A 25,704-nucleotide genomic window follows, 5' to 3' on the forward strand; every position below is an offset into this window, starting at 1 on the left:
CGAGCTCGGACGTGGAGAGGGGAGTATACCCGCTGAAACATTACGCAACTTTAAAATATGCAGCAGCGGCACAACTCCTTCGTGTTCAACTACGATTGAAAATCGATGACTCTCGGCTCAGTTGCCTATATAAGTGGTAGCGCGTGTGACTGGGGTATTTTATGGTACGTCAGCTGCTCTGCCAAGTCGCCGCTGCAATTAATCGTATCTTTAGTTCATTAAGCGACAACGGGTTGGACAATAAGGCGCTTTTATGAGTAGGGTGTTCACTTACAGCGTGAATCAATCCCAAAGCGTCGTTTGCATGCTTTAACGCGAAATAATATAGGCTTATATCGACAACCGGTCGCGTGCCTGGTAAGAGCACAGTCGTGCTCTGCGCTTGCTCTAGGAACCGTTGCGGTAAGCTTGCGGCGTACGGCACTGCAGGCGTTCCGAACTTTTCTAATTTCATGATGAAGCTGAAGCTGCGCCTTCTTCGACGCCAAGCTGGATAACACGACTCGTCAAAAGTGCTGCGAATGGTGGGCCTTCAGCTGCAGCTGGGTCGCTCTTGATGCTGAACCGTTGGACGGTATACTCTTCAGCCCTCGATGGAAGGTTGCACAAAAGTGCCTTGGAAAACGATTGGAGTTTAGACAATGCCTATTTTATGTGTTGCTACAGAAATGTAATTTTAGTGTGTGAAGTGCACGTTGTATTATAGAGCGGGCTAGATCACTCGCGTTTAGCATCCGGGACTCAACTTCAGGCACGCACAAATGTGATGACTTCGCTTTCGCTGTCAACGCACTCCACGGCGTCGCTGGCTCCTCCGTATTCTGGAGTCACCGGTGGTTCGAACACGTGTATACGGGAAGAATGTAACATTTCTTGACACTTCCGGAGTGAACAAAAATTCGAGGATGCTTTGGCGACTAAAGTGGTAAAAGGAGACAGCCTGAGTGCTGCATGCTGCTACGCGACTGTTCCACATGTAGCGATGCGTGCTGCTACGATTAAAGCAAGCGACTACTCTTTCGCATTCTGCGAGTGCATTTATGCTGCTTGTATCCTTTGCAGTTGTTCTACGTTTACTGTTTTGTGGTTGATTTTACCGGGTGCGCGGCATTAATGAGTAATTAAAGAACTAATAATGCAACTTCCACTGATTAGTAATTATTAAGTCATCATTTGTACTTAGTAACTAATCAGCAATTAGTAATCAGAAATTATTTTAATTAATTTTATTAGCAATTAATGATTAATTAGTAATTACTATTTAATAAACCGTAAGCATTTAGTATTTAGAACTTAGGCATTTGTAATTAGCAATAAATTCATCACTGATTAGTAATTGCTAGTTTGTAATTATTCAAGTATTTCGTCAATAATTATTTATGCCGTTATTAATTAGTAATTAATCATTGGTTGCCATATGGCCATATAAGGCATGCATTCGCGCATACTGTGGTGGTGCTCTGATTGGTCGAGACCTCCATGACGTCATTCCATCTAAACCAGTATCAGAGCAGCCGCAAAAGTGTGACATTTTTGCTGCTGACGACAACGATGAGGCAATAAGTCTTTCGCCTTAATATTTTTTTCAACTCTTACGAAGGCACCTGCATGGACTAGGACAAGCGTGCCTGACTGGGCATCCAAGAGCTCTGGAAGGTTATTTTCTATCCCTGCCAACTGCCAACTCGCGCGTCACCTTTCAGACTGATGGGTGAGACCGGAATCCGCCTTTTAGCCGCCTTGCATTCCAGGCATACATGCTATCCGTTGGCCACGAAGGGTTAAGCGGAATTACACCTACATCTTGTGAGCTTTCACATGCGACTGTCGCTAATAGTACACGTGAGATACTAATAAAACAAATTAAGGAATCAGTTAGACCAGTATCAAAGTACATGTGCTCGAGGAAGATCCGCAAGGAGAGCTAGCAAACGGAAGCCATTAACTCTGATGCGGCAGACCCTTAAAGGTGGAACTCAACTGCGCTCCGAATTTTGTTCAGTGATTGTGAAAGCGTGCTTAGCATTCGTACTCTCCTCACGGCATACGTGCGTTGCGTACTGAACATAAAGCACCATCGAAAAACCCGCCTTTGATTGGCCAACGCGTCTTGGGAAGCATGGTACACATTCGAACGTGCCTGGCGGTGGGTAATTGAGAGAATGCGCCTTATTCGATCCAGTGGCTCTGGCGCTGCGTGCCTGGCGAACTTGGAGTTGACAGACACATATTTCACAATGGGTGGTACTCCCCACGCGTCGTCCTTTGTCCACTTAAAAACAGGAAAATGGTCCGGAAGTTTTGAATTCAACTCTAGCTTCAAAGTTCTGCGGTAAGAATCTGACTAAATAAGTCGCTACATCTAGAGCCACTTACTTCATACAGCCATCACGTGTTCGCGAGCTGTTCACAATGCTAATTCACTCGGGTTAAAATAACGTCTTTTAAGGCTTACTGCTTTCCCGATTCTGCGGCGCCAGTCTCTGATGGAGGCGCAAGTCTTCACTACACGCTTCCAGACAGTTGTAAAGCTCTCACGTTTAATAAGATATTTTCATAATCATACTGATACGAATTGTCTGAAGTTTCGATGCGTATGCAAATATTGCTTTGAATATTTGTCTCCCAGTCGAATTGAGTTGTTAAGCCTGCTACCGGAATATAATGCAAAGTGCCTTGACAATAAATGTGATGAAACTCTTCAATATTGTTAGCTACTGTTACGAAATTTAGATGGAAATGGTGCAGCCTTGTGATGCACAAGAAAAACTGGCTCTTACAGTTTACACTTTGCTCTCACCGAGTAGTTGAGAAGTGCGAGATGCCGGGGTGGTTGGTATTGCAACGCCCGTGTCCGTCAGCCTTCTGTGTGCTTCGCTGTTGTTGCTTACGTTTCTCTTTAAGAAGAGTAGTTAAGACTGCCGTAAGACGCCAGTGAAATGCGTTTTAACGGTACGCAGCATAAAACTTAAAGCGTTTGGAAAAGGGATCAGCGAATATATACATTGTAGTAATCCCGATCGCCATCAGCTCGCGCGCCAACCCGAAGAGGTAGACGAAGTGGAGCCGGAGCCTTGTTGGCACTGCACTGTTGGTTCGAACGCTATCCCCGTCGCTTTGGTTTGCGGACGTTGCCTACGGTCTTGGTGCTCCAATAAACACCTTACACTTGGTGGAGGTGCTGGGTGTATATATAGCCCCTTTCAATATATATATATATATATATATATATATATATATATATATATATATATATATATATATATATATATATATCGTCACGTGCTTCGGGGCGTCAGGGGAGGGAGAAAGAGGCTGGAGAGAGAAGAACAAACAGAAGCTGGGTGTGACTTGCGGACTCGCAGCGCTTAGACTACGAATTGTAAAGCGGATGACCTGGCGCCAGCGCGCCGGCACGAGACGCGAGCACCAGCTGTTCGAGCCAGCGCCTACCTTCAAGCTTCGACCTAGCCCTAGCAAACGAGCTCGCCTTACAATAAAGCTCGTTATAATCTTGGTGGAGTCTGCGATGACTGATCCTGGAGCTACGCAGTCGTACCCGCGCTGCCGCGATGCCAGGTGACGCCATCCAACCAACCGCTTCGCCACCCACAACCTGTCCCGGTGCGTGTCGTCAACGGGATCCAGCCATTTTCAGTGACACGGGCGACCATGATGTGGAGGACTGGCTGGCTTCCTACGACGGGATGAGGGCTCAGAACCGGTGGGACGACAGCATGAAGCTGACAAATGTCGTTTTCTACTTGACGGATGTGGTGAACCTTTGGTTCAAAAACCACGAATCGGACTTCGCCACCTGGTACGCTTTCAAGACATCCTTTATTGACATCTTCGGGCGTCCGGCCATGCGTAAACTTCGCACTAAGCCGCGTCTTTCCTGTCGCACTGAACAGCTCGATGAAAGCTTCACCAGTTATATCGAAGACGTCCTCGATCTGTCCAAGCGCTTTATTGTATCAATGACAGGGACTGAGCGCATCAAGCATGTGCTTAAGGGCATTGAGTTAGACGCCTTTCACATGCTTGCAGCCATAGGCCCTACCTCTGTCAGCGAGATTATCAATATCTGCCAGAGTTATGGCGAACTGCGCTGTGATGCTACGACAACCGACACCGTTACTACTTGCGCCAAACTCACTGTGGTTGACGATGATTCAATTCCGCCATATTCTGCCGTTCTTCTGCCTGTTTTATCCGACTCTCTTTCCGACGTTTCTGTCATGTCCGCGCCTTCCGACGGCTTCATGCGTCGCCACTGTCTACCCCTGCGTTTGGTCGTGATTACTGTTGATGCTGTCTGTAGCGCCATGGCCATCATCAATCCATTAAACTGCCCATTCTCTTCTCTTCGTGGTGAGTGTTTGGTACACGTCCAGCCTTTTGCCTCCATGCTAGAATGTGACAACTCCGATGATAATCCTTGCGATATACCAGTTACTGCGCTTACTGCTACTTCTGCTGATTCATCTTCAGTAGACATCTTCGCCAGCTCTATTGACAATAAGCTCACGCCGACTCAACAGACCCATCTTCTTTTCCTGCTTGACCAGTTCCGTGCCTCCTTTGATTTGTCACATCATAGTTAAGGCCGCACATCGGTTATTACACATCGGATAGACACCGCTCCCCATCCGCCCCTGCGCCAATGACCTCACCGCGTATCCGCGTACGAACGTCAAATCATCGACAAACAAGTGGCCGGCATGCTTAAGCGGGACGTCATTCAACCTTCGCACAGTCCTTGGGCCTCTCCCGTCGTCCTTGTCATCAAAAACGACGGCTCCATCCGTTTTTACGTTGACTATCGGCGCTTGAACAAAATCACCCGTAAGGACGTCTATCCCTTGCCTCGTATTGACGACGAACTTGACTGCTTACAAGGCGCAGAATTTTTTTCATCTTTGGACCTTCGTTCTGGATACTGGAAAAATCTGCTCGCCAATGCAAACCGTGCCAAGACAGCTTTCGTGACGCCAAACTATACGATTTCAACGTCGCGCCGTTCGGACTGTGTAATGCACCTGCCACGTTCGAGCGCATGATGGACAGTATATTGCTCGGCCTCAGGTGGAAGACCTGCTTGCGCTATTTGGATGTCATTGTTCTTTTCTCGCCGGATTTCCCGACGCATCTCACTCGATTGAAACATGTTTTGAACATGCTGTCCTGCCTTCAGGGTCCCACTGGCTGCCTCGCTCGCTGGGCATTAATGCTTCAAGAATATGATATTCGTGTTGTGTATCGATCTGGAAGGAAGCATAACGACGCCGACGCACTGTCTTGCTCTCCGCTACCCCCTGAAAGTGTTTCCCATTACCCCATCGACTGCAGTTCCATGTCTTTGACCAACATGGAAGTCCAGCAGCCCGGACATCCATGGATCGCCTCCCTTCTAGCTTTGCTTTCGGCCCCTTCACCCACTTCGACGTCTCGTGCAATTCTCCGCCACGCTTCTCATTTTACAATTCGCGATGTTCTGTTATATCGCCGAAATTATCTTTCTTCCGGCTGCAAATGGCTGCTCGCCATTCCTCGACACTTGGGTTCTGAAATCTACCCTTCATTTCACACTGACCCGCAAGCCGCTCACGCTGGCGCATTCAAGACTTATACTCGGCTTCGCTTGCAATTCTACTGGCGCGGAATGTACACCTACGTCTGCAAGTTCGTTCTCTAATGCCTATATCGTCCACGCTGCAAGGTCGCCCATCACCATTCCACCGGCTCCATGCAGCTTCTTCCTTGCCCCTCAAGTCCTTTCGGCCGAGTAGGCATTCACCCCCAGCCCGCTTTCCTACACTGCCACCCGAAACCGCTGCTTTAACTGCTGCTACGGCACGCGATGTTGCTGCCTTCGCCTTACACCACTTCATCCTTTGTCACGGACCACCACGGGAACTGCTGAGCGACCGTGGTCGTGTATTTTTATCGGAAGTGGTTTCATCCCACCTGCAGCAATGTAACATCACCCATCGCACTACTACGGACTACCACCCGCAGACTAATGGTCTGACTGAAAGATTCAACTATGCCCTAGGCGACATGTTGTCGCTGTACGTAGCTGCCGACCATTCCAACTAGGACACATTGCTACCCTTTGTCACGTATGCATAAAACACCGCTACGAAGACCACTCCGGGATTCTCGTCAATTTTCCTATTATATGGACGTGAGCCATCTTCACCACTCGATACTATACTTCCTTACCGGCCCGATTCTTCTGAAGCCACCACTGTGTCTGAAGCCTCGAGATACGCTGAGGAATGCAGGAAGCTTGCCCGTTCACTCACATCTTCCGACCAGGGTCCACAGAAAAGACGTTTTGACTAAGCTCACGCCGCCAATATCTTTCTTCTGCAAGCCCGTGTTTGGCGACGTGTGCCTTGTACATCACCTGGCCTCTCCTCCAAGCTACTGCCGAGATAACAAGGACCCTACCGCGTCCTTGAGCACACCTCACGCGTCAATTACAATTACATTGTTGAGCCCGTTACGCGTTCGCCAGGCCTTCGATGACGTGGGCGTGAAATCGTCCATGTTTCTCGGCTAAAACCCTACTACTACCCAGACGTATTTAAGTCGCCAGGATGGCTCCTTCTATATATCTTAATGCTTACCAAGCACGGAAGTGAGCCAATCGAAACAGCGGCAGTGACTGCGGCTGCTGCCGATGGCTTGCTCGTGAGACTTGGTTCAAGGATGGTTGAACCTCTAAAACTTTTTATGAAAAAAGTTGTATCCACGAAGAAATTCAAAAAAGCCCACACACACAGACGAGGCACAAACACCAGTCTATGTGTGAGCCTCGTCTTCTCATTTGTCCTTCGCCTTCTGGCTGTTTTTTTTTTTTTTTTCAAGAGCATGTACCAACTGACCCAAATTTAAACTCTAACAAATTCAAGTTTTAAAATGTTCACTTGTCGCTAATTTACGGACATGGAGAATCCAGCAGTGTGTATACGCACGTAGTTGACTCTTCGTGTAGGATGCTAAAAGCACTCAATCTGATCAGTTGCGCCCGCAAATGCAGATTTCGGCCAGAGCAGTCAGAGAACCAATTTCACTGAAGGAATTCCGTTTCTTAGCGAAGCGAAAAGCATTTTGAGCGACTGAAAACTCAGAGGGTGATGCAGGGTTTGTCACACCAGGGATCATTGCATTGAAAGAAGGGCACGCCCACCCGTATTTCTGCACAACCCACTAAATATGCGCTTTTAAATGCCTACGAGGAAACAACATGCCATGCGCCTTATGACGTCAAACATCTCACTTTAAATTGCGTGGCTTCTGGAAATTTCTTATTTAATGTTCTCTCCTAGTTTTGTATAGTAAGGCTCCACGGATGCTGACCTGTGTTCTGTTTTTTTTTTCTCTCTCTCTCTCTTCAGGTGGCGAAATTTGTTATCTAATGTTCTTTCCTAGTTTTGTATAGTAAGGCTCCACGGATGCTGACCTGTGTCCTGTTCTCTCTCTCTCTCTCTCTCTCTCTCTCTCTCTCTCTCTCTCTCTCTCTCTCTCTCTCTCTCTCTCTCTCTCTCTCTCTCTCTCTTCAGGTGGCGGCGCGGTATGGCTAGACGCAGCTCCGACGCCCGCAGCCCTGGGAGCCCGCAGCGCGCAGGTGCCCAGCTCCCCCTCGCCCTCGCTGTGCGGCGACCCCCTAGCGGCGCCGACAGCATCCGTCTTTCTGTTTCAAGGCCGAGGCCGTCCGGACGGCGCTCGTGAAGCGCCTGTGGGCAAGCGCCGGGCCACCGCCGCCCAACGTGAGTGAGCACACCCAATAAAACAATCATTCATTCAGTCATCAATCAAATCAATCAATTGCATCAATCAGTCGCTTTCATGAAAACTACGAAGGTCATTAATCAATATTGCTCCTTATTCACAAAAAGTGACACGGGTGCACCAGGACCACAGGTGACATGTAAACGCCACCCGGCAGCTTACGCTATCCAAGTACAGTATAAAAACTTGAGTTGAATGATCATGGATACAAGCATACTGAAATTTGTGCTCCGAAATATACAAGGCATGAGACTCTAAAGTCATCTATGACACAAAAAATAGTCTAGCAGCCATGCAGTGGCTACAAGTGCGCTATATATCTGAATTGGGCCACTATTGAGTCTGTTGAGTCTACATTTATATAGACAATGCCGCACTTATTGAATAAATGCTTGAGCCCAAAAACGGAATATACGCTGGCAACTCGGCAAATATCTGAACATTCTTTTCGAACGTTGGGCATCAAGCACGAATATGGCACGGCGCAATTTTCTTCGAGGGTTGTCTGCAAAATCGAGACCCACCGAATTGATGCACCACAGTCTGTGCCGATTGGTGAGCGCGGCGTTCAGCTTCCCGGTGCAATCGTGTGGCGGCGCTCATGATTTCATATTGACGGCCTCGAAGACTGGGCGCCGAAGCACGGGTTCAACCAGCCAACTCTTGATTCGGTTTGCGGGGTTTAACGTCCCAAAGCGGCTCAGGCTATGAGAGACGCCAACTGGACAACTCTTCTTGAACGATGTAGGCTCATAACTGTGGGCCCTTGTCGACTCTGGTGTGACACTAGTTTATTCCCTGCCGTGGGCCGTCACAAGCAAAGGGTAACTTTTCGTTGTGCATGATATAGGACAGTCATGGGATAAATTTGCTACTTCGCTTTTTATAGTACCACAGCGGCGCTGCTAATGCTTGATTTTAAGTCCAAGTTTTTAGGACATCGCTTTTGGTTTAGAGGTGGCTGTGGAATATTGTGAAGAAGCAGTAATGAAAGTTATCGTTAATAAGCGTTAAGCTTCCGACGCGTTCCAAAATACTTCTTTCAAGTCTGAATTTTTCACGTGCGTACGCCAAAACCTATGGCAACCATCATCATCATCATCATCGTCAGTCTAACTACACGTATTGCAAGGCGAAGTCATATCCCATATTCCTCCAATTAACCTCGTCCTGTGCCAGCTGCATCCACTTAATCGCACAAACTTCTTGTCTCATCTGTCCACCTAACGTTTTGCCGCCCCTTGCGACACTTGACTACACTTGGAGCCCAGATTAAAATATTTAGAAATTGCCGATTATCCTGCCTCCGCATTACGCGATGTCTAGTAGAATGTCTTTGTTACTAGAAAACAAACTTGTGACATGCTTAAAACTGTCATAAAATACTAGTGGGGCGCGTTTATGACAGTAAATAGCAGAAAATCACAAGCATGCCGTGGGGGAATTTGCACACATTTCAACGCAATAACGCTGAATGTGATAAACCCGTTTGTTGTGAATTTGTTTTTGTCTTTTGGCCACCCGTTGCCACGGTGTGTAAATGCGGGGTGCAGGCCTCGTCAGGAGATTTGCTTTGCTTTCTGCTTTATCCTGACCACGGGGGCATATTGCAAAATAATGGCTAAAATAATGCTACTACTACAGCTACCACTATTACCACTACTACCAATACCACCGCCACCTCTCGCATGAAAGGACAGCCCACTTGAAAACGACCAGAAAATCTGCCGGCGTTCTGAAAGAAAAATAAAAGAGTATGACAGAGGGAGGTGGTAGCTGGCAGCTGACATGAGCGCGCACTGTCTGTACGTATAGGGCTCCCTGTCGTTACGTTTGACAGGAGCTGACAACTCGGACCTATTCTTTCATATGGGAGATGGTGGTAGTGGTGGTAGTGGTAGTAGTGGTAGTAGTGGTAGTAGTGGTAGTAGTAGTGGCATTTATTTAGCCATATTTTTACAATATACCTTAAAGTCAGAATAAAGGAGGAAGGCAAAGAAGCCTCTTGACGACGCCTGCACCCCGCATTTACACATCGTGACAACGGGTGGCCAAACGACAAAACCAAATTCACAACAAACGTGCCTATTACAAAAAGATACACTGTTATAAAGATACACTATTATAACTATGTACAAAAAATACAAAATAAAAATTACAAGATTTCAACGCTGCTGAACCAAATATTGAGCGAAAGCATTAGCTGCGGATGACCGAGCGTTCTTCTTCTCTTTTTCTTATTCCTCAGCCCAGATATAAAGCCCCGCTTTAACCAAGCCGTAAGAACGTGCCTTAGTGGCCCATAGCGGTAACGTGAGTTCCAGGGTCCTAGCAGGCTGATTCTGACATAACTGTCCCATGTGAAACGAGAGACCCAAGTTGGCAGCTCCTGCAAACTGAGCCGCGGCTCCGACCGCTTGAGTTGAGAGCCTATCGCTCGCTTTTGTGTTACGTGGGGTGTGACGTCACAGCGTCACGTGGATAAGACGTGCCTGCCGCCGCGCTACGCCAACCGTTTGAGTTGGTAACCCAGCTCTCACCCTAGTGCCACGTGAGGTGTGACGTCACAGCGTCACGTGGGTAAGACTATACTTACGTGGCTACCGCAGCACTACGCTGAAGGCTCGAAACCTAGAGTAGTATTGCTTTCGCAATAATAGACAAACGAACAAAGCAATCATTTGGTTTTAAACAAACAACACTTTCCACAAATGCTTATAACATTGATATCAGAATCCGCCTGCCACGTTCCTTGCATTCTTACTCAGGCACGTTATCCCTGTAGTAAGATAGAAAGTTGGGTGAATTGGTGTGTACACATGATTGAAAAAATGCACTGCGCTAAAAAAGACTGCAACACGCAAATAACAGGCGTGTTTAGTGTTCCTTTGTGTATTTAGTCGTTGTATTTTTTAGCGCAGTGCATTTTTTCAATCTTCCCCCTATAGACACGCGAGGACGCAGATAAGGCTTGGTTAAAGCTTTATATGTCGGGTGTAAGCTTACGCTATCGCGTCATATACTTAAAAGCGCAGCCTAAATGTCCGCCATAAATTTTTGATTGTTTTATTGCTGCAGTCTTACGATATGTGGAATATTTAGCTCACCACCAACTTCCCGCTGAAAATGTGTGTGTCCGAAATTACTGGGCATGGTCTCCGTATCATGATGAATAAAATAGCGCTAATGACTAGGACGGAGGTCAAGAACAAATAGGACAGGCACTGTTCTTGACCTCCGTCCTAGTCTGTAGCGCTGTTTTATATATCATGTCACCGTACCAACTCGCCCAGATGTCTCTTCTATTCTCGTATCATATACCCGTTCTGGTACAAGTATCCGCAAGAGTATAGCGAATAACTATGGCACAAATATATTCGTATTCAGTTCGGTTTTTGATTACTCTATTCGCATTCATATCGGCGCCGGAGGTCGACTGTATTTGTATTATATCCTGTTTGGAACAGGTACTTTTCACACAATCTTGTAAGAAACGTTTTTGCATTTGTTTTAGTGTTCAAACTGAAGCCTGAAGCTTATATATGGCACTTAAACTATTGCCTTCCTTGATTCTATGCTTTACTTGTACATCTGATGTCGTATTAGAGCCTAACACTTCGAAAATGTGTTGTCCAGCTACTTCCGCAGGTAACAGGGCTTCGTCATACTGATTCCTGCGGCTTTTTCCCTGTACTTCCTTTCCTCTTTGGAAAAGGAATAATAATTTGATTTGATGTCATTCTCTTTGGCTATTCGCGCATACCTAAGGGACGCATGCCCAGCACGTCGTACGAGAGCGCAACTTGTCACTCGTTGAATTCCAAGTGAGCGTCACACGCGGAGGAAGTTTGCTCGGCCGAGCAGCCAGTGACGAGCCAGCGTACCAGCCCACACGAAAACGACTACCCTGCGGCGCTGCGCCACATGGAAACGAGGAGAGAAGCTCGCGGGGCGTGACGCACTCTACGCTAGCGCACACTTTGTCTCGGTTCGCGAGCCGTTTCGGGGAGCGATGGAAGGCCTAATGAGCCCAAACCAATTACGTTCTGCTCCGGTGCGGAGGCGACAACCGGACTTACGGTCACTGGAGCCCCGTTGGGGACAGGGGAGCCCGGTGTTTCGGGGGAAGACAGTGCGTGCACAACGACGGCACGCTATCTGCCGGGGAGGTCATCAATAATTCACGCTAGCCAAAGGCCTGTACGGACACACGCAAGCACTGGCTGTACATCCAACAGTCCTCTTGTCCCCCCTTTTAGGTTTCGTAGGCACCGTGGGTCAGTTCGGCTGATGGCTGTTCAGAAGTACCAATATGCCGTCAGTGTCGAGCAAAAGCTTCGCGGTGCCTTCTTCGGCTAAGGCTGCCCTTTCATATACAGGTAGCGGCACTGCGGCCATGAAAGACCATGCAGGCGGAGAAGCATCGGCTACGTTCAGGCGTATATTGCGCCCGCTCCAGTATACGCCGATGGCACTTACTTGCAGCTGCAGCACAGCATCACCAATGCGGTGCACGTGCCAGCGAGCCACAAATAGCTGCAATTAGGGCTAAACGCCATTCGCACTCGCTTCGGCATAAGCATACTCCAGGCATAAGCTTCGGCATAAGCATACTCCAGCCGCCCCACTGGGATGGGCTCGACAAAGCACGTATAATCGCCCAACATTAGAAGGAGCGCAGCAGTTATGAGATGTTAAGAGCGCGACGCGTGAGGCCGTCCTCTCCGCGACACATTCTGGGCGAAAGTGCAGGCCTTATTTTGGGCGTCTCGAAACAAACCAGGGAGAAGGTCGAAGAACGAACGAATGGGTGAAAATATAGACTGTGAACCAGAATGTCCTGTACAAAGCAAAGTCTCTAGAATAACCACCTGGTAAAAACAACTGGCCACTTATTCACTTGAGCTCTTTGAGAGTATTGACCCGGTCGCAAAAAAGGCGTATCGCCAAATCATACCGCGTAGGAGTACTCGAGCAGACGACGGTTTCAGGGAGTTACGCGGCAATTGTTGCTGAAAGGTGTCTCTGAACGCCACCTAAAGGTAACATACACTCTCTGAAGGCAGACAATGATTACGGTGAAGGTAGTTGCATAGTGTAACCGTTGTCATACCGTTACCTCATAGCTTTGTTCATGGCTGGTTTATCACATAATGTTGTGAATTGTAAAAAAAAAAAAACAAGAAAAAATTGCATTCAAGGGATTCGAGCAGATGTTTTGAATGCAAAAATATATAGTATTAATACAATGCGCCACAGAAGCTTTTTTTTTTTTTTTCAGCAAGGCATTTATTAAACGCGCTTACATAGAGAAGAGAGCTATGTACATTATTTACAGAGTGATCAGCCTGTAGCCGAACAAATTAAATTGAAATATACAACATCATACAAATAAATTACGTCTTAACACAGCACTAAACAGTCGCTAAGAAAACACATCAATACAAAACACCAGCACTAATATACAACACCACATAACTAAAACAAATTTTAACACAACCGCACTAAACCGGCGGCAAAGAAAAACAACACATCAATAATGGGAGGCAGTTCGGTTGTGTCAACATTGCTGACGAAAATCCGCGTTTTCAACAAGCTGAGCAGTCCAAGAAGGAAAATCATGTCAAATGGTTCATGGTCATGTTTGGTGGCCATTAGGTACCGCACACTGTGAGAATTCAATACGAAGTCTTTCTTCAGGTTTCTTGCAGAACGTCCCAGAATAATATCAAATCTTTACAGGCAATCAAGCAGTGTTAGATCGTTCCAGGTGTGTCACATAGCCGACAGTTAACAAAGCAACACTAACGGCTGGTTTTAAATGCGCTCTTATTTCTTTTGGAAATATTGCCTCTATTTGTCGCCAGGTGACACTGCTGAGAGAAACCTAAAAAGCGGAAATAAAAAAGGAGCATGGTAGCAACTGTTACCAATCCGTTGCAAAGGGGACGGTCTTATATCTCTGCCATCCATCCGTACCGTTTGCTCCAGTGCTTCAATAGGATATGGCTTGGCAATACGCGACCTGGTTGGTGCACGAACTATGAAGTGCGTTTGAGATTCATGAAATAAGACATCGCATTCACCAACACTGTGCCTGCACTCATAAAACTCCTGGTGCAATTCAATGGAAGGATGTTTCACGCTCGTTGCTCCCTTCGTCTGTTCGCGATATTCGCATTGTATGGTTTAAGGCGTGTAAGAAAGACTGCTACAGTTTTTAAGCGCCCAGGTACAACCAGTACACAGAAAAGGGAAAGGAACCCTTTCCCACACATTTTAGAAGATGGCTGTGAAACACGGCGGTAAAGCAGCGTTTTCAAATCTCGGCAAGTTTTCTAGATTGTTCCAAGCATTGAAGCAGGGAAATTCTCAGACACGCACCAAAATGCATGTCATCTGAAACACCAATGCCGAATGTTGGTGTCTCTAATCATACAAACATCTACCGTATGCTGATGAACAAGCGCAGGACATACCAGTGCTATGTTCACCGCAAAGCGAGTAGCACTGGGAATACATAATGCGTTGGAGGAAATAATGGAGCAAAATTTTATCGCAAAATTCGAGACGATGTAGAGACTTTGAGACAGAAGAAACGGTTAGGAAAAATAGGGGTCAGGCCGATAGAGCAGGATCAGAGAAGCATCGGCATAAACAATTCCGGAAAACAACAGGAATCTTGCATATACCACCAGGCTCGCGCCCTGAATGCCACAAAGCAAGAAGATATGCAAGAAAAAATTAGATGTGGCTTATCTTATGGGTAAACCTGGAGTTACGCCTGAGCTATCTGCATGGCTACGCTATAGGTTCGGTTTGAAAGTAAATACATGGTTTTTGCACGTACTCTATGGTTTCAGCTTTATGCCATAGGGGCACTTTTAACCACTGAAGCGCAATAAGGCGAAAGCCTCTATCGCACGGTGGTCTAAAGCCTTCCAACAGGGCACCTCGTTCTCTTTTTTCCCTCCCACCTTCACGATGACGCGATAGCGTAAGCTGCCAGCCAACATGTAACGACCCGCTTTAGCCGAGCCGTATGAACGTGCCTGTGTGGCCTAGGGATAATCTGAATGCAAGAGTCTTAGCAGGCTGAGGTATATCCACGTTATTTGTTCTGGTTTAGTTAGGGAGGGGTGTTGTGGAGGGCAGTGAAGTCTTTCAGAGCGGTAGTGTAGTGTAATGTTGTCGTACGTGATCAGCTGATCTCTGGCGCTGCCGAGGTCATCAGTATCTGTCGCTCGATCGACGTATGCTCGAGCAGCAGCTTGGGAACTCGTGTCTGGACGACCACAAGACGCTGGTGCAAAGTGTAGGGCGGGCAGTCATCTTCATTGGGGCCCAGGACTGTGGATTTCGTCCGCGATTTCTCGCTCAAAAATTACGTTTCTCTCATTTTTTTTACTCATTTAATCTTTCAATCGCTGTAAATGTTTTCACTCTCTAGAACGTCAAAATAGAATCAAAAGGCAGCAGGATATATCCTCTGAAGCTAGGCGACCAATCTTCTTCGGACAAGCCACCTTCCCTGCTGGTTTCAGACAATGTACAAGGAAAAACGTGGAACCTACCCGTAAACTCTCTCTTGTATTTTCCCGGTATTTCCTTGGCGCCGATATCGATGATTCTTCCTAGTCCCATGCTACTTTGTTTCTAAGCAGCATTGGCCCGAATCGTGTCTCATAATAGTTCAGTGACGCGTTACGGTGCTGTACACCAACATCAAAAATTCTTCACGTCTGAAGGCCACCGGCAGCGTGCCCATGAAGGTTTGTGCTTGCCGCAACAGCACCAAAAACCTCCTTGTGTGGCCTCTCAAGGGTTCAAGGAATCCACTCACAGCTTGCACATCTGCAGGGCATGACGCATGGGCGGTATGTTAGGACAGAACCGCAGCCCGGCACACGCAGATCGCCACTAGGAATAAGATGAGAGCAAGAATATAGGTATAAGTACTCCTACACAGTGCACATCTCAGTGTACTAGAAATCACACTGAGCAAAGCCGATATTTCGGCGAGTTGGTATTCGTTCATATCGGCTCGCAGCACACCAGAAACGGAACGAAAGAGGAGCATAAAAAGCGCTGAATATCAACAGGGTTTATTGGCGAATAAAACAGATAGTGGGTGCACGCAGACTTCACTTCTGGAGAGAGCGGCGCGAGCATTAACCCTTAGCAACAAATGACATCATGTGGCTCTTCGTAGTGCTGCTGCAAATGGGGCTTGGTTAAATTTGTTGAAGGCTGTGGGCGATTCCTCTGCCCGAGGTAGGCGCAACACACACACACACACACTCACACGCACACACACACACACACACACACGCACACACAGCGGGCCGTGAAATAAACATCTTTATCTCACTCGGGAGGTCCGTCCATGCTGATGCGGGGATCAGGGGTCGACGGGAGAGCAGCCAGGCAGCGTCCAGCCGGAGGTCCAGGAGGGAAGAGTCAAGAGGCCGCGAGACGCCGACACGTCTCGTTTTATGGTGTGCCAGCGGGGACCGATCGGGTACCGGTTCTCCTCTGCAGTTGAGGGAAGGTGTTGCTGGGAAGCGGCGCGCATTTCAAATACGATGCGGCGCAGTGCTGGCTCGTTCGTGAACCAGGTCGCCACAAGGCTAAGAGTCGAATTCTCTGCAGTTTTGCTTGTTAGCAAGTGCCAGCATTTTTAATATTGCATCGTCGCTTGGGTTACTGCAGTTTATTTAAGTTGTTGCAATAGTCCGTCAGTACAATGTCAACACCTCAGTACTAGATGCACGCGGTACTAGGTGCACTTAACGGAATAACGGACGCCGCACTACAGCTGTTTGATGCTTTCCTATGCGTGTTAATATTACATTTATTTGCTTATTTAATATAGAGTGCGGTCTCTGTCGGTTTAAGTCTAATTTGAGGAATCAGGCGCATCACTAGGCAAAACAAGCACTTTACCAAACGAGCGACCGAAGCGCAGCCTGATCAGGTTTAACTACTGCGACAATCACGTGCACCGGTCAGCGTTATTACTGTTATGTCAACAACTGAACCTGCTACACAACCAGTCAGAAGTGAGCGATAATTGAATTTCGGCGATACGATTCCTGCACGTGAGGAGCGGAGCTGTTCAACATAGGTCACTCATGAGTCGACTCACTGGGGCGCACTCACGCTCGCTCGAAGCGGTGGCCTTGGGGTAGAGCATCCGCCTCGCATTCGGGAGGTACGGGGTTCGATCCCCAGTACCGCCGGGTACCCGCCGGTTTCCAATGCGTACAAGATTTCCCCCGGTCTGGTGCTCGGCTATTCTGGGGTGAAATGCTTGGGAAAAGGGGCCATGAACCAAAAATCTTCGTTCAAGAAAAAAAGTACTCCTACACAGTGCACATCTCAGTGTACTAGAAATCACACTGAGCAAAGCCGATATTTCGGCGAGTTGGTACTCCTACACACTGCACACCTCAGTGTACTAGAAATCACACTGAGCAAAGCCGATATTTCGGCGAGTGGTTTGGGCGCCCGTCTCGGCTGCGGGAGGTGGTCAGTTCGAAACCCGCCGCCGGACACCCACCGGTAAAATTGGGTACCAGCGTCCCCCGGCCCGGCCCCCGGCTCCTTCAGGGGTGTGCGTTTGGAAGAGGCTCTGCTAACCCTGCCGTGCTCCCTCGGGGGCTTAGTTTCGAACAACCATGGCTTGCAAAGGCCGTGCTGAACCAACATTTTTGGTTCTTGGCCCCTTTTCCCAAGCATTTCACCCCAGAAGAGCCGAGCACCAGGCCGGGGGAAATCTTGTACCCATTGGAAACCGGTGGGTACCCGGCGGTACTGGGGATCGAACCCCGTACCTCCCGAATGCGAGGCGGATGCTCTACCACAAGGCCACCGCTTCGGTACAAGAAAAGCGGCCACATAATGGGCTGTTGCCGCTCAAGGCGGACTTATTGTTGGCGGAACGAATCACTGCCTCATCGGCGCAACTATTTGGGCCGTGGCACCTTTTCCCAAGCATTTCACCCCAGAAGAGCCGAGCACCAGGCCGGGGGAAAGCTTGTACCCATTTAATAACCGGTGGGTAACCGGCGGCACCAGGGATCGAACCCGGTACCTCCCGAATGCGAGGCGGATGCTCTACCATAAGGCTACCACTAGATGCACGCGAAGCAACCGCAGTAAGGTCTCATTTATACCCAAAATTAAGCAAAGAGAGATTTGGTTGATCAATCTGCGAATGAACAAATAACCCAAACATTTGAGCAAGCAGGATTTCGTCTATGGAGTTGGCGCTGAGCGGTTCTGGGAGCATCGACCGAAGGACTGGCGCTTCCGTTACGCTCCTGCGGTTAAAAGTTGGGAAGATAACGAAGACTTTTTGCTGGTAGGAACAAAAATATTGTTACGGACGAGCAACGAAGACGATGCGGGCAGTGGCGCGAGCAGAAGCGCTCGCGCTAGGCCCGCTAACATATTTATTAAACGTCAGCTACCATCGCCATCGGTCATGTTCTGTCGTCTTTTTTCATCGGCTTGCCGCATCGTAACATTTGCTTGGAGGTGCGGGGTATGATCACCCCCTCATCCTGGACCGGAGCTTCGGTGCCCTGCGACTTCTTGCGCCATCAGCTGAAGGTTAGGCGGCATCGCATGGCTGTTCCCCAGCCTGACGGACCCAGCAAGACCTTGCCGTTTCTCCGCCCCGTCCCCCGCCCGACCACAAGACACGGTGAAGGAGATACTGACCCGAGACGCTACACATGACCACAAGACACTAGAAGAGACCCGACGACCATATATGACCCCATTGACCAGATGTGCCGATCTAAGACCCCACCGACCCAAGACAATGCAACGCTTCAAGACATTCTCCCCTGCCTATGCCGTGCGGTGCGTGCCTTGGTCTTCGCCATCGAGTCGTGGCAACGTGTGGCCCGAGAGTGCCCTGAGCCAAGGTTCATCAGGAATCACCGTGCCGGCAAACCGTTCTATTCTTCCTTCTTCCTCTTCTTCTTCAAGCATCTAGACACGCCCATCATCATAACATGGAATCATCAACATCGGTAAACTTCCTCGTCCACGATCGGGACGATCGCTCGGTGGCCCCGGGTTATGTTACGGACGAGCAACGAAGACGATGCGGGCAGTGGCGCGAGCAGAAGCGCTCGCGCTAGGCCTGCTAACATATTCATTAAACATCAGCTACAATCGCCATCGGTCATGTTCTGTCGTCTTTCTTCATCGGCTTGCCGCATCGTAACAATATGCTCGTTTCTTCGAAGGTTCGTTTGAAAGCCTCGAAATCTCACATTTCTTCTATAATACCCTACAAAGTTTCACTGAAACGAACTAAAATATTCCGCTGCCACGGGCCACGGTATGCTTGATAAGTAGTTTAAGGCAGCCTCGGAAGTACTGAGATATAGTTTCAATAACTGAGAAACCAAATAACCATGAGCAAGAGCATTACAGGTCGGGATCTGTTGAGGTAAGGGTCAGAATAACTACTCTGCCTGGGGAAAACAAATATCCGCTCGAGTCCCTAGTGGCAATGATCGCGTTGAATATGCAAAGACTTGTAGTTTGATATATACCCCTGCAGTTGCCTTAGGATATATAACCACAACGCCCTCACTTGGAAACTTGCCTGCACTGCTACTTTCAAAGGAGGAGTAAAACAGTGCCGCCTCCGCCGGCACTTCGACTCGCGACTAACCAGCGCGCACTCTCTCGTTTCGACCCACAACTTGTCTAGACTTGCTTACTTCGACTCACGACTGATTTGGACTCACTCAACTCGACTCACAGCACACCTGTGCTCATTCATATTAACTCACGACTTTCTTCGACTCACGACTAATTTGGGCTCACTCATTCATCTCGACTCATGCCTCAGCTGGGATCACTCATTTCGATATACGATTCATCTTGACTTACTAACTCATGCGGGTACTCCTGTCGACTCGAGAGTCAATTGAGCGTACCGACTTGCTAAGCTGAACAATTACTTTAATTCAAGTGGACCTGGCCAACGCAATTAGCTTTAGCTTAGAAGCTCCGCTTTTCTTGCTTTGGTTTGCTTGATCGCTTTTTATGTGAATGAAGTGCCACATTTGATTTTTACTTTGTTATCATACACAGAGTTTATCTGGTTGCCAGAGATGTAAGCAAAAAAAATCTTAAAGGGCTTGATTAATCCTGTATCCATCTGAAGAGTGGAAACATTCATGTTCATCATAATCATCATCATCATCATAAGCTTGACTATACCCACTGCAGGGTGAAGGCCTCTAACATATTTCACCACTTACCCGGTTCTGTGCCAGCTGCATCCACTTGACCCCTGCGAACTCTTAACCTCATCCGCCCACCTAACTTTCTGCCGCCCCCTGCTACGCTTTCCTTCTCTTGGAATCCAGTTCGTTACCCTAAGCGACCATCGGTTATCCTCTCTTCGCACTACAAGGCCTGCCCATGCCCATTTCTTCTTCTTAATTTCCACTAGTTTGTCGGTAACCTGAGTTATTTCTCTGACCCAGTCTGCACGCTTCCTATCTCTTAATGTTACCCCCACCATTTTTTGTTCCATAGCTCCCTGGGTTGTACTCAACTTAAGTAGAACTCTCTTGGTTAGCCTCCAGGTTTCAGCTCCATAGGTGAGTACAGGTAAGATGCAACTGTTGTATACTTTCCCATTGAGCGATACCGGTAAGCTGCTAGTCATAATCTGCGAGTGCTTGCCAAATGCACTCCATCCCAATCTAAATCTTCTTGTTATTTCCTTTTCATGGTCCGGATCTGCGGTTACTACCTGTCCTAAGTAGACATATTCGCCTACTACTTCCAGTATTTCGCTACCTAATGTAAACTGCTGTTCCTTCCCGAGGCTGTTGAACATTACCTTAGTCTTCTGCATATTGATTTTCAAGCCTACCTTTCTACTTTTCCTGTCTACGTCATCAATCATTATTTGCAGTTCATCCCCGCAGTTGCTTAGCAAGGCAATGTCATCAGCAAATCGTAGATTACTGAGGTATTCTCCATCTACCGTTATCCCTAACTGCTCCCATTCCAAGTCTCTGAATACTTCCTCTAAGCAAGCTGTGAATAATACTGGGGAGATTGTGTCTCCTTGCCTAACACCTTTCTTTATGGTAATTTTGTTACTTTCTTTATGCAGAACTATGGTTACTGTGCAGCCACTATGTATATCTTCCAGCACTTTCACGCACGGCTCGTCTACCCCCTGATTTCGCAATGCCTGCATCACCGCCGAGGTTTCAACTGAGTCAAATTCTTTTTCGTAATCAATGAATGCTATGTATAAGGGCTGGCTATATTCCGAGCATTTTTCTATCACCTGAGTGATGGTATGAATATGATCGATAGTAGAGTACCGTTTCTGAAACCCTGCTTGATCATTTGCTTGATTGCAGTCTAAGGTTGTCCTGATTCTATTAGCGATTACCTTAGTAAATACCTTATACGTAACAGACAGTAAGCTGATTGGTCTGTAATTTCCTCTTTTCATAGTTTCTAATGCTTTCTTTACCTCGTCCTTCGTCACTGATGGAACGTCTGACTGTTTTTCCCTACCTCCAATCTCAATACGGTCCTGACTACTTTGACTACTGTAGACATATGTATAGACCTCCTCGGCTACTTTGACTATTCCGTCCATATTCGTGATGGCGTTGCCCGCCTTGTCCCTTATCGCATACGTCTGGTTTCTGCCTATGCCCAATTTCTTCTTTACCGCTTTAAGGCTTCCCCCATTCTTTACAGCATGCTCAAGTTTCTCCATGTTATACTTCCTTATATCGGCCACCTTGCGCTTATTGATTAGCTTTGATATCTCGGCCAATTCGATCTGGTTTGTTGGATTTGAAGCTTTCATACTACTCTGTCGTTTCTTAATCAACCCTTTCGTCTCCTTAGACAGCTTACCGGTATCCTCTCTAACTATCCTGCCGCCTACTTCTATCGCGCACTCAGTAATGATATCTCTCAAATTATTGTTCATTGCTTCTAGGGTAATGTCGCCATCCTCGGTTAGAGCTGAATATCTATTCTGTAGCGAGATCCTGAACACTTCTGCCCTACCCCTCGCCAATAATTCGTTGGTGGCTTTCTTTCTTACTAATTTGTTGCGTTCCTTCTTCAGTTTAGGCTGATTCGGGACCTCACCATTCGTGTTCAAAATGCCCAAAATACGCAAGACAAATAACACAGATTTCTTCCTTGAAATCACCGAGAGGCGTTGCCAGTCCACCATGCCAGAAAGGGTCTCTTGTGGGGGCAATAAATATTTCCTTCCCTCCACCGTTAGTAAATGAGGAATCAAATCATCAAAGCATACATCAGGCCTGAACCTTAGCCCAAACTTACGACTCAGATCATGATCTAAGTTCGAGACCATGCTCGGATATGATCTGAATGCGAGTCCGTACTCAGTCATGACTCAAGTCATCATCTGAATGCGAGCGTGAGTGCGCCCCAGGTGGGCATCCACCTTGTTTAAATGGATACATCGTTTCCCACGTACGGCCTGATGCTAGGCTCTTCTGGGGTTAAACGCTTGGAAAAGGGGTCACGGACCAAGAAGGGCCACGTATGAGCTTCTGCCGCACAAGGCGGACTTATGATTGTTCGATGGTGGAACGAGCCGAACAAATCACTGACCCATCAGCGCGACCAACATAGCCCATTAATGCGGCTACGTTGATGAGGCCAAAATGTGTGGACCCAAAAAGTGAGGTCACGTCGATTCAGGTGTGCACAGAGAAAGTGTGATAGGTACTGTACGTTTCCTTTCCTGTAAGCAAATTATTAATGCGAAAGCATTAGCAGGCTGCAATACAAGTGATGATAATTAGTTGTGATAGGAATTAATAATAATGCATATAAATTAACAATGATAATTAAAGCTAGTAGAACCTAATGACAGCGGTAAATAAATAGAATATAAAAAACAAAGACAAAAATGGCAAATTAGATATATAACATCCAAATAAAGATTACAAATCAAGAAATGAAATAAAAAATAAAACACATGATTATTAAAAATTACAAATCCATCACGGCACCACTAATGCTGGTTTATTCTCTCAATGTAGTTGCTTCAGTGGCCTCAAATGTTTTTTCCCAGTCTTCCGGCAGTATTACAGCGTCCTTCCCGCGACATTTTGTTTGAAACTGTCATCAGTATGTGTGAAAAACGATCCCTAGAGGTGCCCATTGGGGTGACAAACTCGCCGAGGCGCACTCCCGTCTACCACGTACAACAAGCCACAATAAGCAGATGAGGCCCTGTTCATTTATCCTCGGATACCACTGCCTCTTGGCCGCTGGGTAAAGCCAGTCGATGATGCTATGAAATAACTCACGTAGCCGAGAGCAAAGGACTGAAGGAAACTTGGTAGGAACTATAATGGGGTAGATGCGGAGGAACTGCTTCTGCATTCTTCCACTCGTCAAGCTATATGGCAGTTTTAATCATCTTTCAGTTCCGTTTCCATGGTCTTTCACTCAGCAATCTACTACAATTCTAATTCTTTTCTCATGACATTTTCAGCCGTTACCTTTTGAATCATTCCATTTAGCTGAGTCGTTCTTGTCCCTCCTCTCTTAGATGTAGAGAGGGTTCCTCCTCTTATCTCCCATGGTTGGAAGGTGGAGGCTTCACGCGGAGGCCGGCAACTCTGGACTGCTTCGATCCTCCTTCACTGCACTTCTAATGCTAGCGCACTGAAAAACAGCGACCATCCAAGCCCGATCAAATCCGGAAATCCTTGCACGCACAAACACAATCAAGCGAGAGGTTAGGCCCGCCGCGCTGGTTTAGCGGTTAGAGCGCCAAACTAGTAAGCCGGAAGTTCGCAGGTTAGAGTCCTGCCGCAGCGGGCGAGTTTTTATGGAGGCGGAACGCAAGGCACCCTGGTTTCCTGCGATATCAGAGCCGCAGGCTAAACTCCGGTAGCTATAGGACAAGCGGAAGGGTGTCCAAGCAGTGCGTTCTTGTGCGCCAGTGGAGTTGATTCGCGCTTGTAAAGCAAGCCACCGTGCCTGTAGATATGTATTTCATATGTTTTCTCCCACATCGTCACCCATCATGATCTTCTTTCTTCTCTCCTTCCCCTTCTCCAGTGCAGAGTAGCAGGCCAGATTTGAATTATTCCGGCCAACCTCACTGCCTTTTCCTTTCAATAAATTCGTCTATCTATCTACCAGTAGCTCTAAACTAATACCAGGCCTTCCATTCCAGCGTCCCTCAGAGTCTAAGTCACCTCCACTCTTTGTCCCCTTCCTACCCCCCCCCCCCCCTCTCCTATTTAAGTAACGGCCGATTCTTGCTGTTTTAGTTGCGCTAAGACTATAACCCGCATTTGCCGATTTCGTCACTGTTTGTCCGATTCTTGGCTTCTGGCAGGTGCTAGTTAGTAATCAGTAGTTGAGGGCGAAAATATTTTCCCGCCGTTGTTCAGGACCGCCTACGTGCATGACTGCGGAAGCATTCTCTCTTGACGCCCGCTTCCTACTCTTGCTCATTGTGGCGCACGCCACCACGCGACCGGTAGAGGGATGCCGCCCTCTGTATGCTTTCTGTTTCTATGACGGTCAACCCTTCCTTTTCCTCTGATGGTGACTTCTCCACTCCTTCTTTGAGCCGCCCGCTACGCTAAGTCGCTTAATGATATGGGGTGATTAGTGCAACCAATTAGAAGCGCAATTGTCGTTGGTTCGAATTCTTATTGCAAATTAGCTTCCAACTTGACTGGCAGATGCATATTAAATGAAGAGCGAAATGGTACGCCACCACTCTAAACACTGCAATAAGAAGCATTGCGTCACAATAGCGGTAGGGGAATTGCTTCAGGGTTATTTGTTGTACATGTCATCGTGCCACTTGCCGCTTCTGTGAGCCGTGACGGTCACGAGCACCTCGAATCAGCCGAGACTAAAGTTTCTTCCATCCATCAATCTAGAGCGATATAAACGCAAAAGCGACGCCCTCTTCGTGCCTCATCTCCGTGAACGCCGAGAGACGAATTTTCGAGTAAATTGGAATATATGGATTCCCTTAATAAAGGAAGATAACACATTTCGTGGCCCCGAGTTGGTTTCGAACGGGCGGTGACGGAAATTCTTGGAAAACATTCCCCATAGAGTGTACAAAAACCTGCAAACATTGCTTCCGCTTGGTTCACAGTTCGCAAGACACGCCTTTCGTACGTGATTAAAGACTGCTCCTTACTCTGCAGTGACGCGCTGTCACTACGAAAGCGTATTCCCAGAGGCGTCGTTTCCTTCAACAAAGGCGCTAAGACTTCGGGCTTGTCAAGCCAGCTATAACGTCCTCCCCTGGCATCGGGAACAATGCGGCACCCTCACGACAACCTGGTGTCTCGGCACGTGCGTCACTCGTTCGAGGTAAACAGGAAAGAGGTCAGGGGAAGGGGCGGGGGAACACGGGATGAGGACGCTCCTCCTGGGTCGCCGGGAGCGCCGGAGGCGGCGGCGGCGGTTGCCCATGGCAACAGCCAGGTATGCTGCTGCAGCCGCTCAATAGCGCTCCTCACCTTGACCGACTGACCGGCAGCGCCGCAGCGGCACCTAGCAGTGGCCGGCGTGCGGGTCACGCGGACACGCACGCTTGGCCCCACTATATGCGCCCAAAACCAAAAACAAAATAGAAAAGTGGCCGAACTTCTCCCCAGGTACGCACGCTGCTTTGCTAATAAGAAAAGAAAAAGACGGGATTTAGCTCCGCTTAGGCCGATGAAAACAAAGCAGCTTTTGCATTGTTTGGCATGGTATTGTCCTGTGGCTTGGCGTTGAAAGACTGGTACAAAGTTTGGCAAAGTAGGAAGTATTTCTAGTTGGCTTCGTTTTTGGAGATTGCAAAGGTGCAGTATCGGT

At 47.8% G+C, this 25,704-nt stretch overlaps 1 long non-coding RNA gene across 1 annotated transcript in view; it reads left to right on the forward strand.

Moving 5' to 3' along the window:
- Positions 1–7,807, forward strand: part of LOC146192613 (uncharacterized) — a 180,668-nt gene extending 172,861 nt beyond the window's left edge. The window contains exon 3 of the long non-coding RNA XR_014706405.1: positions 7,575–7,807. This is a non-coding gene — a long non-coding RNA (uncharacterized LOC146192613). The remainder of the gene's footprint in view (positions 1–7,574) is intronic.
- The last annotated feature ends 17,897 nt before the right edge of the window (positions 7,808–25,704 follow it).

This window comes from Amblyomma maculatum, chromosome 4 (genome assembly GCF_055883805.1).
Source record: "Amblyomma maculatum isolate TAMU_Amacu chromosome 4, ASM5588380v1, whole genome shotgun sequence".
NCBI lineage: Eukaryota > Metazoa > Arthropoda > Arachnida > Ixodida > Ixodidae > Amblyomma > Amblyomma maculatum.